Source organism: Lingula anatina, chromosome 8, assembly GCF_051362555.1.
Source record: "Lingula anatina isolate TDL-2025a chromosome 8, LinAna3.0, whole genome shotgun sequence".
Lineage (NCBI taxonomy): Eukaryota > Metazoa > Brachiopoda > Lingulata > Lingulida > Lingulidae > Lingula > Lingula anatina.
In genome coordinates this window covers 9061107-9075498 of record NC_141774.1, presented here as the reverse complement: position 1 = coordinate 9075498, position 14392 = coordinate 9061107, and the positions used below count along the sequence as shown (strand labels likewise).

At 34.1% G+C, this 14392-nt stretch overlaps 1 protein-coding gene across 6 annotated transcripts in view; it reads left to right on the top strand.

Annotated features, from left to right (window-relative positions):
• Positions 1–14392, top strand: part of LOC106180990 (uncharacterized) — a 120754-nt gene that overhangs the window by 46351 nt on the left and 60011 nt on the right. For 3 of the 6 annotated variants that reach the window (XM_013565212.2, XM_013565217.2, XM_013565216.2), the window contains one exon: positions 9836–9885. The exons of the other annotated variants lie outside the window; for them this stretch is intronic. The gene's annotated coding sequence lies outside the window, so the exon portion shown is untranslated. The remainder of the gene's footprint in view (positions 1–9835; positions 9886–14392) is intronic. 6 annotated transcript variants of the gene reach the window in all.

The window sequence follows — 14392 nt, the reverse complement described above, 5'->3', positions numbered from 1 at the left end:
CCCACAGCTGGTGCATATTATGCAACCTCCAAATACAGGAGAGTGCCACTTGAAGTGTAATGAACAAGTACTTTGAGGAAATTGACCAGTTACGCCATACAGGTTATTCAATGCCAACAGGAAATGGCTCTTTAGATTGGTTTCTTTAAAGCTGTAAAAAAAATTTCCAAGGCTGGTGTGGCTGTGGCATATATTAGTCGAGTCCAATTTCTGAAATTTGAGTACCCCTTGGTCATTATTGTTTTTGTTTTGATTAATTGCAGACATACAAACATCAATTCTTTGAACATGTAGATGATGGATTTTGATTTTGATGGATAACTCCAGACAAAAGCAATATTGTATGTAGTGAAACCTGTAAATATATGTCAGTTACAATATTTCAGAAAATATATTTTAAAAAGAAGATGCTTAGCAAGTTGTTTTAACAAACATGTTGGAACTTATTCCTATTAGTTTTGTTGCACTGATGTTGTTTATGAAAAGAAAAAAAAAACTAATTTGATTGTACAATGCGAAGAAATACCCCCCCCCCAAAGGAAAAAAAAGGTGCTGTTTTTTCTCCTTTTTTTCCTTATACCAAGGGACAAAGAATAATTATCCTTTTGGATTGAGAGCCAACTAACCACCAGGTTAGTCTTGCATAATAACATTTCCGTAACTTTTATTCTTTTTCATAGGGGGTTCTTTATCAACATTGGGTCTTATGTAAGAGGAAGAGGCTGTATCTTTGGTGCTGGCTTGAGGATTTTTATGGGAAAATTTGGTAGCCAACACAAACTATCTCCAGTGTGAAACAGTGTTTAAAGGTTGAATGATTTACATCTTGCAGGGTCCACCTTTTATATATATGTATAGTTATAGTTTAAAGGTTTTCTGGCTATTAAGACAATTCATCATTCTCAGAAATCAACAGCATTTCGTTCTCTGTATGGAACTTCATTAGTTGAAAATAACCAAAAGATACAGCATTAGATGCAGACATCATTAATTTTGCCTTCTATCTCTACAAGTGGAAAATAGATGAGAAATTAAGAACATAAGAACATCCCTCACTGGAAATGCATATCTTTACATTTGAATGAAGAACCCACATTTCATATTTTCCATGTCATCCATTAAATGGGATCTCTTGAAGTATTTTTCTGGCTGCATTTGGTCTCTTATGAATTGATTCTCTGCTGGTTTGCACCAGGGCATCTCCTAATATCAATCTGAATGCTAATTATCCTGCTTTTGTATTCTTGAGAAGAAAATATTTCCCATTTCCCAGTAATTTTAGTACTTTGCATAGGGGTGCTGAGAAATTTTGATGGATCAATGGACAGCAGAATCAAGAAACCACACCAGATTTGTTCTCTAATGAAATTGATGGTATTCATAGAAAAAGGCAGAGAGAACGTCACCATGAAAGTGTTAATTGGAAATTAAAAACTGGAATAAATTTTGATAGCAAGGTATAATTATTGGAACAATAATAAGCACATTTAGCATTCAGATTTATAGTCAAGGCTAGACTGATGATACAAGAACTATTTGACAGTGATTTTGAATTATTGAATTACTGATTTTCAAATATTGAAATAATGATAAAATGGAATGCCTGTTTTGTACACATGACATTTTCCAAAAGTTAAAACCTCATTAAAAAAGGAGCATAAAACATGGATAATGTGATTGATATTGAAAATTGTTATTTTAAATTAGAAGGAATCGCTAATATTAAAGAGAAGAAATTAAGAGACAAAAAATTGTTTTAAATGCTCAAAGAAAGGAGCAGAAATAGTTGTAGCATGTGTGGTTGGCCACCGACAGGTGGAAAGCTGAAACTAAATAATGTAAGGAAAAATTATCACCAGACAAAGAAACCACAAAGAAATTGCGTCCTACCATCTTCCAAGGTCTTTTCTTTTTCGCTGACCACTAAATATTCAGACGGAAGATTTGTAGTGAACATACAGGTAGTTGCAGGCATTTTTCTTGCATAACCCAGCCTTCATTTTCCAATTAGTTCTGAACTGTGTGCATCTGCTATTTCGTAAAAAAAGAATTAAAAATTCATCCCTTGCCTGCAGATTGTGTGATATGTAATGGATGGTTAAGCATCTGTGCCGCTGATATTATGAAATGACGCAAGATCATGAATTTTATAGTTTGTCAGGGCATAATGTGATTGTCAGGAGTTTGTCATTTTGTCATGAAGACCATAGTTTTTTCACATTGCCAGACACTCTTCATTGAAATATTTATAATACATCGTCTGCAGATGTTGATACTGTGAAACTTTGGGAATGAAAGAAAGTTTTTGAAGCACAAAAATACAAAAAGGAAAAAAGATCTACAAAAATTTGTTTTTAAGGTTAAAAAAAATGTACAAAAAAAGATGAAGTGAAATTTTTGATTGGGAATAGAATTTCTTCATGTTTTGAATTACTTTTAAAAAATGAGAATTCTGATTCTTTATGAAAAATTTACAGCCCCCAAAAGTATTATTCTTTGGGATATTTTTTTTTTCAAATTCATAATAAACCTGTCAGTTGCATTTATATTTGATAGGAAAAGGAATACAAATGAACATAGGCACACATGCTATTTTGAATAGATTGGAAATATGAAATGGCCACCGAAGTCAAAGCTTAAACATACAAAAATGAAAAATGTAATCATAATAAGTTTATGATGAGATTTTCCTACTATTGGCAGATTTTTTACTTTATTGAAGCCAAAAATATCATTTTTAAGATCGATGCAGGTATGCAATAAAATATTGGAGGGGGGGGGGGGGGTAGGTCAAGACCCTATGCCATATTTTCAGACTTTTTTACATAATGGCAGTCTCAACCCTGAGTTTTTATCAGAAAAGTAACCAGTAAAGAGTCCACTCAGTTCTTTTTACTCACAGGAAACTATTATGCAACTTTGTAAATTACCCAGCATTTTTTAACGCTGAATCACCTTTTGGAAGCAATTTGCGGTTTCACTGTGATGAGTTACCATTAAAGCTGAGACAAGAAAATCGTCCAATTACTTCAGATGAAGTAAGTGAAATGAAAATGAGATAACTATGAAATGAATTGGGGGATTTACGAGTTGATTTGCCAATAATGGTATTTGACTTTGGGACTGTTTGTAGGTTACTTTAATATTTCAGGTATCAAATCTGATACTCAAGATTCAGATTTGTGATTTTTTTTGTTTGTTTGTTTGTTTGTTTGTTTGTTTGTTTGGAGACCTCTTTGACCATGAGCCATAGTCACTTTGGTAATATGAAGTTGAGAGAGTAATAATTGTTATTTCTGACAAGGTTGACTTGTGAACCTACAAAAATGGTTTAAAAATAGAAAGATAGGTAAATAAGCAAATAAACTAATGATGAATAAATGGGCAAACAAATCAGCATTGAAACAGTTTCAGTCAATATTTGCACCATTTATAAACTTATAGCTTTTTTCTTTAGAAAAGAAAAAAATAATTTGAGAGTAGATTTAAAAAAGTAATTGTTTTGTTTCTAGTTTTTTTTTCTGTCCAGTTACAACCAAAATAGAGAAGGTCACAAGGATGAAACTTTTATGACTATCGGCCGATTTTTCCACTATTTGGAAGCCAAATGCATCATTGCCTAGGTGGCTCCCTGGACCCCAAGCCATATTTTCCAACTTTTTCACTAAATGACATTCTCATTCCTGATGTTAATTTTCTCATTCTATGCCGGGAAGTTCATTAGTGGATCACGGGATGCCCTTTTTCCATTTATTTGATTGCGGGTCACCTTCTGGCCACCAAAATGCTATCTCCTCTCGCACATTATATCATCGTCACTATGGACTTACATGGAACAATGGAAGCCAGTGCATCATAGAATCTCCCCAGCGGAGCTGCCATACTTATAAAAACGTCCAACATGCCACTTTCGCATTTGGTTGTCTGTGTATTATGTAGTGCAGTTTTACTTTTGGATTATTGTATAAGGCACTGCAATTCTCCTGTGGGACTGTTGGATCGAGGGTCATGTATTTTAAATAGAGGAAAATTGATAGGTATGAACTTGATGGACTGTGTGGCTATTAAGTTTTGGTATCTGATACTTCACTCTGGGTTTTGGGGTCTGGGTGGATTTTTGATGATTTGTTTTGAGGTTGTGGGATTGTTATAAAATTTGCTACCTCCGAGATTGATTAATTGTGAGTGTAGTGGAAAAAGTAGGAAAAATCATAAGAGATAAAATACAGAGAGACATGATGAGAATTTAATGGAGTGTTGTACTTTTGTCATGTACTTAATTCAAGAAAAGTAAAACAATGACAATGACAGAAGACGAAAAAAAAAAAAAAAAACACCAAAGAACTCGAATTAGAAAAATATAGACAGTGAAGTTGTTTTTATTCGTTTTTTCAAAAATATGTATTCATTGCAATATTTGAGTTGTAAAGGTAAATATCATACCAAAAGAGGTAAACAAAGTCCATTTTGTTTATTTATTATATCAGATCACAATGTTAGTCACAAACTAATACTTTTTGATTAAGTTCTCGTGAAAAGAAAATTTGTGGTCAAGTAAATTATAAACCCGCATTGCAAATAAACATTTGTGAATTGTGTTCCTTGTGTGCCTTTGTTTTTCGCTTCAAAGGGAATTTTAAATGAAAAACCATGAAGCAATAAGAAAAAGATAATAAAACAGACAGACGTATTCACCATTGTGAAATTAGCTGCATGTTATGTGCGGAAATTTTCCCCATCTGCTAATTAATTGGTCCAGGGCTAAGTGCGTTGGACACTCTTTGGACCATATTTCTCAGAGATTATTTATTGCTACCTAATGAGAAAGGATATCCGAGTTATTACAGTGCCCAAAATAATGAAAATGCTCAGTGAATCTTTGTTGTTATCACTGTCTAACAAGGGAAAATGTGTCCCTTCTTAATGGGATATGAATAGTGGAAACATATTATGGTGTTGATACCATAATAAAGATGTGCTAATAAAGAAAAAGAAATTGCTATTCTAAAATAAGATTTTGTTTTTACTGAAGCACGTAGTTGAAATTCACTAACCTGATGAGAAGAAGGCAGCATATGAATGCCCTAAAATGCTGAAAATTATTCACTTGAAGCCACAACCAAAGAGACAAAAAAATTGGAGGAAAAAAAAAAAAAACGGAATGGACCAAAGGTTCTTCACATTAGCTGTCAAATTTGTAACTTAATCCATTGCTCTTTCTTAGCCTGCTCACTACCCTTGCCCACCATGAGCACTTTATAGGATTAAGCAAAAAAAAAAAAAAGAAGATAAATGAAGCAAGTGTGGACATTTTAGACAAACCTCCCAGCAGTCCACAATAAGACTGATAAAAAACTCTCATCATATGTTGTGGGGCCGGCGACAAAGCTCCTCACCAAGCTTTCAGCTGAGCGCTGTCATCAGACGCTGAGAGGTCGCGACCTTGGTGTCACATCTGTGATCCTCTCAGTAGGGGCGAGATGGCTTGTCACTCACGGGCACGCGCATGTAAATTGATCAATGTAGCTAGAGTATTGTGTTTTTTTGCCCCCTTCTTTTTATTTGTGTGTGGGTGGATAGTATGAAATAACTGGAAAAGTAACCATTATAGAGCCCAATTCTCATTATAATTAATTGATTAAATTTTTTATTGATTGAACAATTTGTCACCACTGAATTCTTATCCAATTAACATTAGCCATATTTCTGAACTAGCCAGAAAAGTTTTCCAAAATAGTCCAAAATTTTGAGTTATAGGTTAACTAAATCCCCTTTACACTAGTCGGCGGCCTTTCTGCGACCATGAAACTGGCATCGCTGTGGTTGTAAAAAGGAAGCACAAGCATCGTTTTGGTTGCAAAATGAATGCTCAATGATTGAAAAAGAGAGAAAAGAAGGAAATTGTTATAGAAAAAAAATGTTTGATCAAAAAGATGTTTGTTCAAAAAGATTTGGCTGGCAAAAATAATTAATTGCCATAATAATAATAATATTAATATCAGTAATAAAGATTTTGATGACAATGAAACCATTGTCCTCAGATAGATGCCATTACATTGATACCCTTTTGGGAAAGTTAAGAATCATTAGTTATAATTTTGCTGGTTGCCAAAGCACTTACAAAATTACCAAGTTGTTAATACTGTGTGGCAGAAATGAATACCTGTTAATTTTTTGTTAAGGGCTTCCTATCCTCTTTTTCAGACAATTTGCAAATCACAGGCTATTTTTATGACCAAGTTGGATTGATATTATACAAAAGGGTCAGCGTATGTGTACTTCATTCAAGTTTTAACTAATGGAAAATTTGTCTGAGATAGGGCGTATACAGGGATGGGATTTTTCTGACTTCTTGGGAGCGAAAATGTCTCATCCCCGTGAGTAAGGCTGTCAACATTGAATTTGTTTGACATCATATGAGACCAGGAAACGTGGAATCTACTTGAGGTGGATTAACTTTTCAGCACTCAGAGTCAACTCTGTGCACCAGGAATGTCAGGTTTGAAAATTATATAAAAATAACTCTTTGAACATGGTGAATATGCACTGTTGTGCAAAAGTCTATACATGTACATTAATAACTCAGTCTTTTCAGTGAGGAAAAACTAACAATTTTTAACATGTATAATTTTAAAATGATTGAAAAGATATATTTGTGTAGCATTTGTGGTGCCTTTTCTGTATACAATAGAACTAAAAGGTAGCCTGTTCATCAGTTTTGTTGCTATCACTCAAAGGGAATGTTCTAACTGTAAGAATTTACAACTAAAAAATACAATATCTATAAAATGTATGGCCATCATAATATAGGGGCCCTGACTCATCAGCATTTTGCATATTTCTTTAATATATCCTTCAGTGAATGATTAAAATCACTGGATCATACTTTTATGGCAAAAGGAAAAGAAGAATTTTGAGCTACATAGTAACAAATACTAACAGATATTTTTGAGTGTGTTATTCCTGGCAAGACAAGGGACAGAAAATGGGATTTTAATCCATGAAAATGAATTTCTTTTTTGCCAGATATACTGCATTTAAAATAAGATTAAAACTTAAAGTTGAAAGCAAATGCAGAAAATTTTTGAATTGGCAAAGACTAATGTAGAAAGTGTATACTTAACAATGCAGAAAATCAGATATCTACCTAAAAGAAGTTGGAATGGTCATCCATATTTTTCTTTTAGATAGACCCTTAATTTTAAAAGCAAACCAGTTTGTTCTCTTGTGAAGTATTTGATATTTTACAGTACCAATAACACAGAGGCCTCCAAAGAGTACTTAAGACCTGATTAATAATAATAATAATAATTTTAAAAAATATGTCTGTTGTTAAAAAGTTAGTCGGCATAGCTCCTGTTGGTAATTGGCATGATTTCAAAACTTGGGTGTTTGCAATCAAATATATAAAATAAAATCTATATACCTGCAGATGCCTCTAATGATTGGTTGTAGAAGTGACAAAAGCCATATAATTCTAGGATGAAAATTACACTGGTATTGTTTTAGGACACTTGTTGAGAACAGCTCACAGTTTCCATGGTTACTGGAAACCAACATATATCTGTTATCCCTTCTAGTTACATAAGGTCGCATATTGAGATTTTTTATGTGACATGGTTAGTTTGATTCCTGCAGTATTTCATCAGGGACTAATGATTTTCTAATTCTTGTCTGAAAATGTGGTTTTGTAATTGTGGGCAAACTAAATCAGTGGAGTAATTAACAGTATAAAGACAATTATTTGAATAAGGAATATCACATACAGGAAACAAAATGACAATTTTGTAAAATAAAGATAAATTAGCTTTTGAAAAAAAAGGGAAAAAAACAAAGAGGGGAAGGAAGTTAGACGAACATAATTTCAAAGCGCTTGCTAACTTTTTGAATTGAATTGAAAATTGTTAGAGAAATAGGAATTATATTATGTTCAACACATTTTTTTTTACATATGGCAAATGAATAGCCATAAGATTTAACAATTAATAATCACAATCAAAATTGCAGAGATTTTATGGTAGTTGTACCCAAGTAGCCCTGGGAGTGGTCTTACAAAGAAACTTAAGACCGAAAATTGGTCAAAACATTGTTTAATTTAATTTGAGACAAACATGCTAAAGTCAACTAAATAAAGAAGCTATTGGCAAAAAACAGCCATTTCTTTCCTTGTAATTATGGGCACTACATTTCTTGACTACTATCTTTGGTTAAAGTAGTCAAAAGTTCATTTTGTTGTAAAAGTTTGGACCAACTTTCAGTTAAAGGTTCTTTTGTTAAACAGGCCTTGGGGGTCCTGAGGAGGTCAGAGATGTGGTCAGTGTTTTGGTCAGTGTTATGGTCAGTATAACCTCCAACCTTTGTTACTTCAGAAAAAGCAGGCGATTTTATGTCCCCGAGTATGATGTAACCGCGGTCTTAAAATCTAAGCGGGTTTGAAATAGGAGTGGGTTTATTACCTCCGTTTATTGGAGAAAGCTAGTTTTGTGTGCACCTGGTATTATCAGTTATCAATGAATCCTCCACAAAAATAGTGCTATATACTTATAGATTGCTTGCTCGAACAAGGGGAATGTTGTGACAGTTTGGGGGACAGGGAATAAAGTCCTGGGAGTGCATGTTATAGTGGTGCTTGGTACACTTAAACAGTGACTGAAGGAGAAGGTTGAGTATAGAAAAGAGTTGGAAAGGTTTGCTTGTTAGGGAGTTTTGTGAAGAGGGGAGAGGGATGTGAAGGTAAGAAGAGAGAGATGAATGAGAAAGTTTTATCTTTCTTTTTGCATGTTTTTCCTACATACTGTATCTTCTGAGAGAGAGAGAGAGAGAGAGAGAGAGAGAGACAAGAAGGAGTGTTTTAGATTATTTGTATCGAGTACTGAGTATTCTGAAAAAAGAAAGAGAGATAGAGAAAAAAGAAACTTATGAGCATGTATATTTTTGATTCACTCTTTCATTTGTTTTATTTCAAAATGAAGGAGTGGGTGCAAAGTCAGTCATCAAAGGGCTTTTCTTAGACCCCATTCCCATAGACATTGAGTGGATCGGCCCATCTGCAGGACTCTCGCTGATTGCAATCAGTATTACAGAATGACACCCCCTCCTTGCATCATGTAGAATACAAAAAAGCTGGTGCTAATACAAATAGGTTGGGCCACACTACCCGTTTTCAAGGTGTGTGTCAGTACTCATTTCACAGTATCATACCCTGGAACAAATTTTGATGCACTACTTTCCAACCCCGCTGAGAATCATTACTACCACATCAAGAGCAGTGTCCTTCCGAAACTTCGAAGCGCGTACTGACGCACACCTTGATAACGGGAATTGTGGTCTGATCTGTCGGTGAATTCAGGACCATTTGGTGCCGAGTCTGGTAGTTGGGTAAGCCTGAACATGAGGCGTGTCATTCACCCAAGCTGATTACACTCAGTGAAAGTCCCCACAGAGTTAGATCAATCCACATAGACACTGATGTTGTCTATGGGAATGGGGTCTAAGACTCCGTTCACATGAAAAATCTATTTTCTAAAAATCTATTTTCTATTCGCGGTATCTTGTGATCACTCCGAGCGCAGACGAGCATTAATTACAGCTTTGGAAGTAACTGGCTCGCGCTACGCCGTGGGGTATTCAGGGCACAGACCATGATCACAAGATACCGCGAATAGAAAATAGATTTTTAGAAAATAGATTTTGCATGTGAACGGTCCCTTATATTACATCATGATAAAATAGGGAAAATACAAGAAAATCATCTCATTAACTCATTAAATCAATAACTCAAAAGATGTTCATCTTACATAGATTTTCCAAAATTTTTTTCTCTTTTTTATTGCAGTCCAAGAAGCTGAGCAAAAGCCAGTAATATTACTTCACATCATCTTCTTGGTAAGTAAAAATTAACAAAAGGGGGGGGGGACTTCGATACAGGCAACAGTTGGCAAATTGCTTGTTACAAGAACAAAAGAAGTGTGTTCAGCAACATACAGCAACTAAATTTCTCCTTGTGTGAATTTTGTTTGATATTTTGACATCCTTTAAAGTGTTTTAAGTTTCCAAAGTGTCTCTTCTACACATGCCACAAAGAATATATTATTTTAGTTGGTTTTTCCATAACATAATTATTTTATTTCAGGTAGAGGAGACAAATGTCAAAACTTTTCATAGTTCTTGATCAAATATGTTGAAAAAAAAATGCATGGATTTTATGTTTGGGATAATAGTCTGTGTTCTAATTCTTCTGTCCAGATGCCATAGTATCCCGACTCCATTCTTGTAGTTGCTATGAAAAATTGACTCTGTGCCAAAAGGTTTACATGATTTTTAAATATAGGAACATGAAATAGGAAATGGTTGTGTGTAACATTTCTATAAATTAGCATCTGCCTTTTTAATAAGGACAAAATTTACATGTTTGGACATTGTATGCATACTTAATTACGAAAAAAAAGTTTTTATTGAGGATATTGACAAAGACAAAAATCCTCTTGGTCTCACTGATACAACCAGATAGGATTCACAACAGGGGTATGAAATATTTGTTATCGAGTTAGGATTAGACTGTCTTGGGGATTAGCCTCCTGGTGGAACAGTCAGCCTAACAGCTTTAGTAGCAGAAACACATAGAAAATTGTCAGAATATCCGACAAAAATCTTTTGGCCAGACAACTTTGCACCCAGGCTGATTGCAAAGACCAAATTGTTTCGATATCTGTTGCCCCGTCATTATTATCCATTTCTGGCTCTCTTTAGCTTTTAAGTTGTCTGCCTCAAACATGGATGCATATTAATCTTCCAATTCCCATAATGCTTTGTTGATCTTTATCCATGTTTGGTACTCAGTTAATTACGAAACGGCCTTTGGAGTGGATATTGGTGTTTAGAACCAGAAATGTTTCCATGATAGCTTTGAATTAGGAACATTACAAGGTGCAAAAACAGTTAACAAGGGGCATGTCTAGTGGGATTAAAAGGGCATGGCCCTCAAGTTTTTATCACATTAATTAGTGCCTTGCTAATTTTGTTAATAGCCTCCTGGGGGGACAACAAAACTGCTCCGACACCTCTTTTGCTTTCCGAACGCGAGCTCAGCTTTCCAAAGAAGCCAGGTCTTGAATAACTGTCTGCTTTAATTGTGTTTTTGTAATTTGCTCTGGTGTGGGGTGGATTGTTCTGTATGCTTTGTGATTTTCTAAGAAGACCTTCGGGGAATTTTGTTGGGAATTTATGGTACCTATGAGCCTTCTCATTCATTCCCCCTTTGCTTTTGAGGTGTGTCTTGCTTAGGGATTTTTGTGAAAAAAAAAGTATCGGAATTACTTGATATAGGGGTTCAGTGAATGGAGTTCTTTGTCAGGACACACTTAGTGGTAAAATGAGCTTACTTCTTTTAAGGTATAGTAGCTGTATTATTATCTTTGCCAAGGAGGTGATATTTTTTGTTTCGTTAGTTTGTTATTTTGTCCATTTGTAAGTAACATTTTGCAAAAGGTTATGGACGGATTTTGATAAAATTTTCAGGATAAGTCAGAAATGAGCTTACTTTAAAGTGATAATATTTTGGAGATAATTCTTTAATTAATTAATTGATTAGTTAATGGTTAATTATTTGTCTTGGCAGGGGTCTGCACTCTCTGAATCCTAGTTGTGTATTAAGGGGTGTTTCACTTATACATCATATTTGAGTATTTTAAAAAATATATTTTTCTTTTAAGATCAATATCAATTGTACAGGTTATGTGCAGAACATTTTATACAAATGTTATTTCAATATGTTTTAATTTAGGTTTATTTAGTTAAGCCGAAGTCACTGTAAAGTATATTGAAACTGTAGAAGGGTAAAAAAACTGAGTAAAAACATTGCTGCTATTTAAAACTGTTGCTCTGTAAAAAAAAAAGATGTTAGAGAAGTGAATATTACTGTATGAATATTGCTAGCTGTTTTCATTATATTTTCATTATCCAGATATGAATTTTGTTTTTTGGTGTAAATAAGAAATCCAATAATTTTTGTTGCCAGTTTTACCCTATGAGAGTCTCCCATTCCCCACCGAGCCATTTTTCCCCTACTTGTTTTCTTTTTTAATTTTCTCTTTCTATACTTTCTATAGCTTGCCTACTCATTTTCTGCCTTCCTCTGGTTTCTTACAACCCAAAATCTCATCTAATTATCTGGGGTTCTGACTTAGAACTGCTTTGAACCCAACCAATGGTACTCCAGAAACCATCTCAATAACTTAAAACTTTTCTCACCTTTGTCAACCATTCAGTAAATAAGTCATTGATGATAGTGGTTTGACAGAATAAGAAGTTGTCCTGTTTTACTGCAGTCCCATCCAGCAGCATTAAAATTTCAGCACTTTGTGGCAATAGAAGAAATTAACCTTCTCAAGACTGGTCACAACCCTTATTATGGGCTGGTCACCTTGCAAATTATATTACACCATTTCTTCTAACTGATCGCTAATTTTATGAAAAATACAAAAGATGCATGCATAGAATGCTGTTGCTTTGATCGTTTACGTGACTCAGAGAATGATCATTGTATGCAGTCTTATTTGTTATGGACATGTGAAAGAGTCCGTGTGAGTTGTTCCACTGGATGTTAGCGAGTTTGCAATTTGGCATATTGGTGTGGAGGAATAGTTAAGACTTATGTAATGTGTTGAAACAAGCCAGCATCCATATTGTTTGACTGGCATGTATTTCATGGAATATTTGTGTGTGAAGATGTGTGTGTGTGTGTGTGAGAGAGAGAGAGAGAGAGAGAGAGATCATTAACACATATATAAAATAGTTTTTAGTTTTGAAACAGTTACTTATTTTGACATACTTTTACATCACTCAAAAATAAATCTTCAAAATGACAATCATTAGAAAATCATGAAAATGATGTCCATATTGGCCTCGGTAATCAGGGCCCTGCAATTTATTCCTCAATCAATAAAATAAAATCCTATTCTTATTAACTGTGAAAAGAATTTAGTTAATTAGGCAACGTGTTAATGCCTGTTATGACTTCAAATTATGTCACAATCTTTTCCCTTATTATCCTCCATATAAACCACAACTCCATTTAACAAAATATTTCAATAAAGCCTCCAAAAGGGGCTTTAGTGTTAATCATCATCAAAATAAGTTTCTTTCAATCAATGTGACTCACAATTACAAAAGCATGATAACTATATTTCATCACAAGTAATAAAAGTACTGGTCGTCAAAACAGCTAAATGTTTGTCCAACAATTTAATTCTCTACTTTTGTTGATTATTTTTTTTTCTAATATAATTGTATTTGACTTGTTTATTCACATATATGAATTGTTAAAGGGATAATAACTCTTCATTTTGGTCAAAAAATGAATTTTCCTGGAGTAAACAACAATTTTCCCATACTTACCAATGGTTAATGAATCCATTTTTACATTCAAAGTTAGTCCCTGGTTTTTTCTAAAAAGTTTGTTTTTTTGTTAAAATCTCTTAAGAGATTATAACAAAGTACAGCCATCAATGGGAGTCACGTGATCTGAAGACAAGCTCAGATCTCAGAATAATAGCTATAACTGCCATTTTTGTGGTAAAACAGAATATATTATATTTCTATGAGTTGTTCACAATGTTTTTATTGTGAAATAAAGATATCATACGAAGAGTTATTATCCCTTTAATTATTTACATAAATGCCTTCAAACTTTGCAAGGATTAGCTCCCAACATGCTGTTGACGTGACATTATCACTGTATTTTTACTTTTTATCAGTAAACTTTCATTTCTGCTCTCGTCATTATAGTTTTGCTTACTTGCTATATGATTTTGTTTAATACTAGTAGTAGTTATGATGAAGAACATTTTTTTTTTGACAATTCAATGATGAGAACTTAAAGAGAAGTTAGGAGAATAAGAAATTTACATTTTACTATACCAGGAATCAGATGAAATCTCCTACCCATGAAAAAGTTTTTATATATGGGGGGGGGGGGGGGGGTAATTTTCATGGGGAGAGGGAGGGGGGACTTTATTAACATTAGGTCCCTGATGGTTTTGATAGTAAATAATGCTATTAATGCTATATATACCTATAGTCACCTATATACCATCTTGCCACAGTTTATAAAATTAAGTATTTTATATCTGGTCCATTGAATATCAACGGTTATGTGCCCCCCATTGCCTCTTTCCCTTCAGTATCCCCCAGAAAGAAAATTGAACACTTTTTCTTTTCTCATTGAATTCAAGGAAAAATCCATCCAATTCTGTGGTGGGAAAAGCCGACATGAATAATTTAGCTGAGGTTGTTGCATAACTAGGCTAGGTTTTAGAAGTGCATTTTCTAAATGGCTCCTATTGATTGCGTGGCGGTTATCAATATCTCTTGGTGAGACCCTTTTCTTCTGACC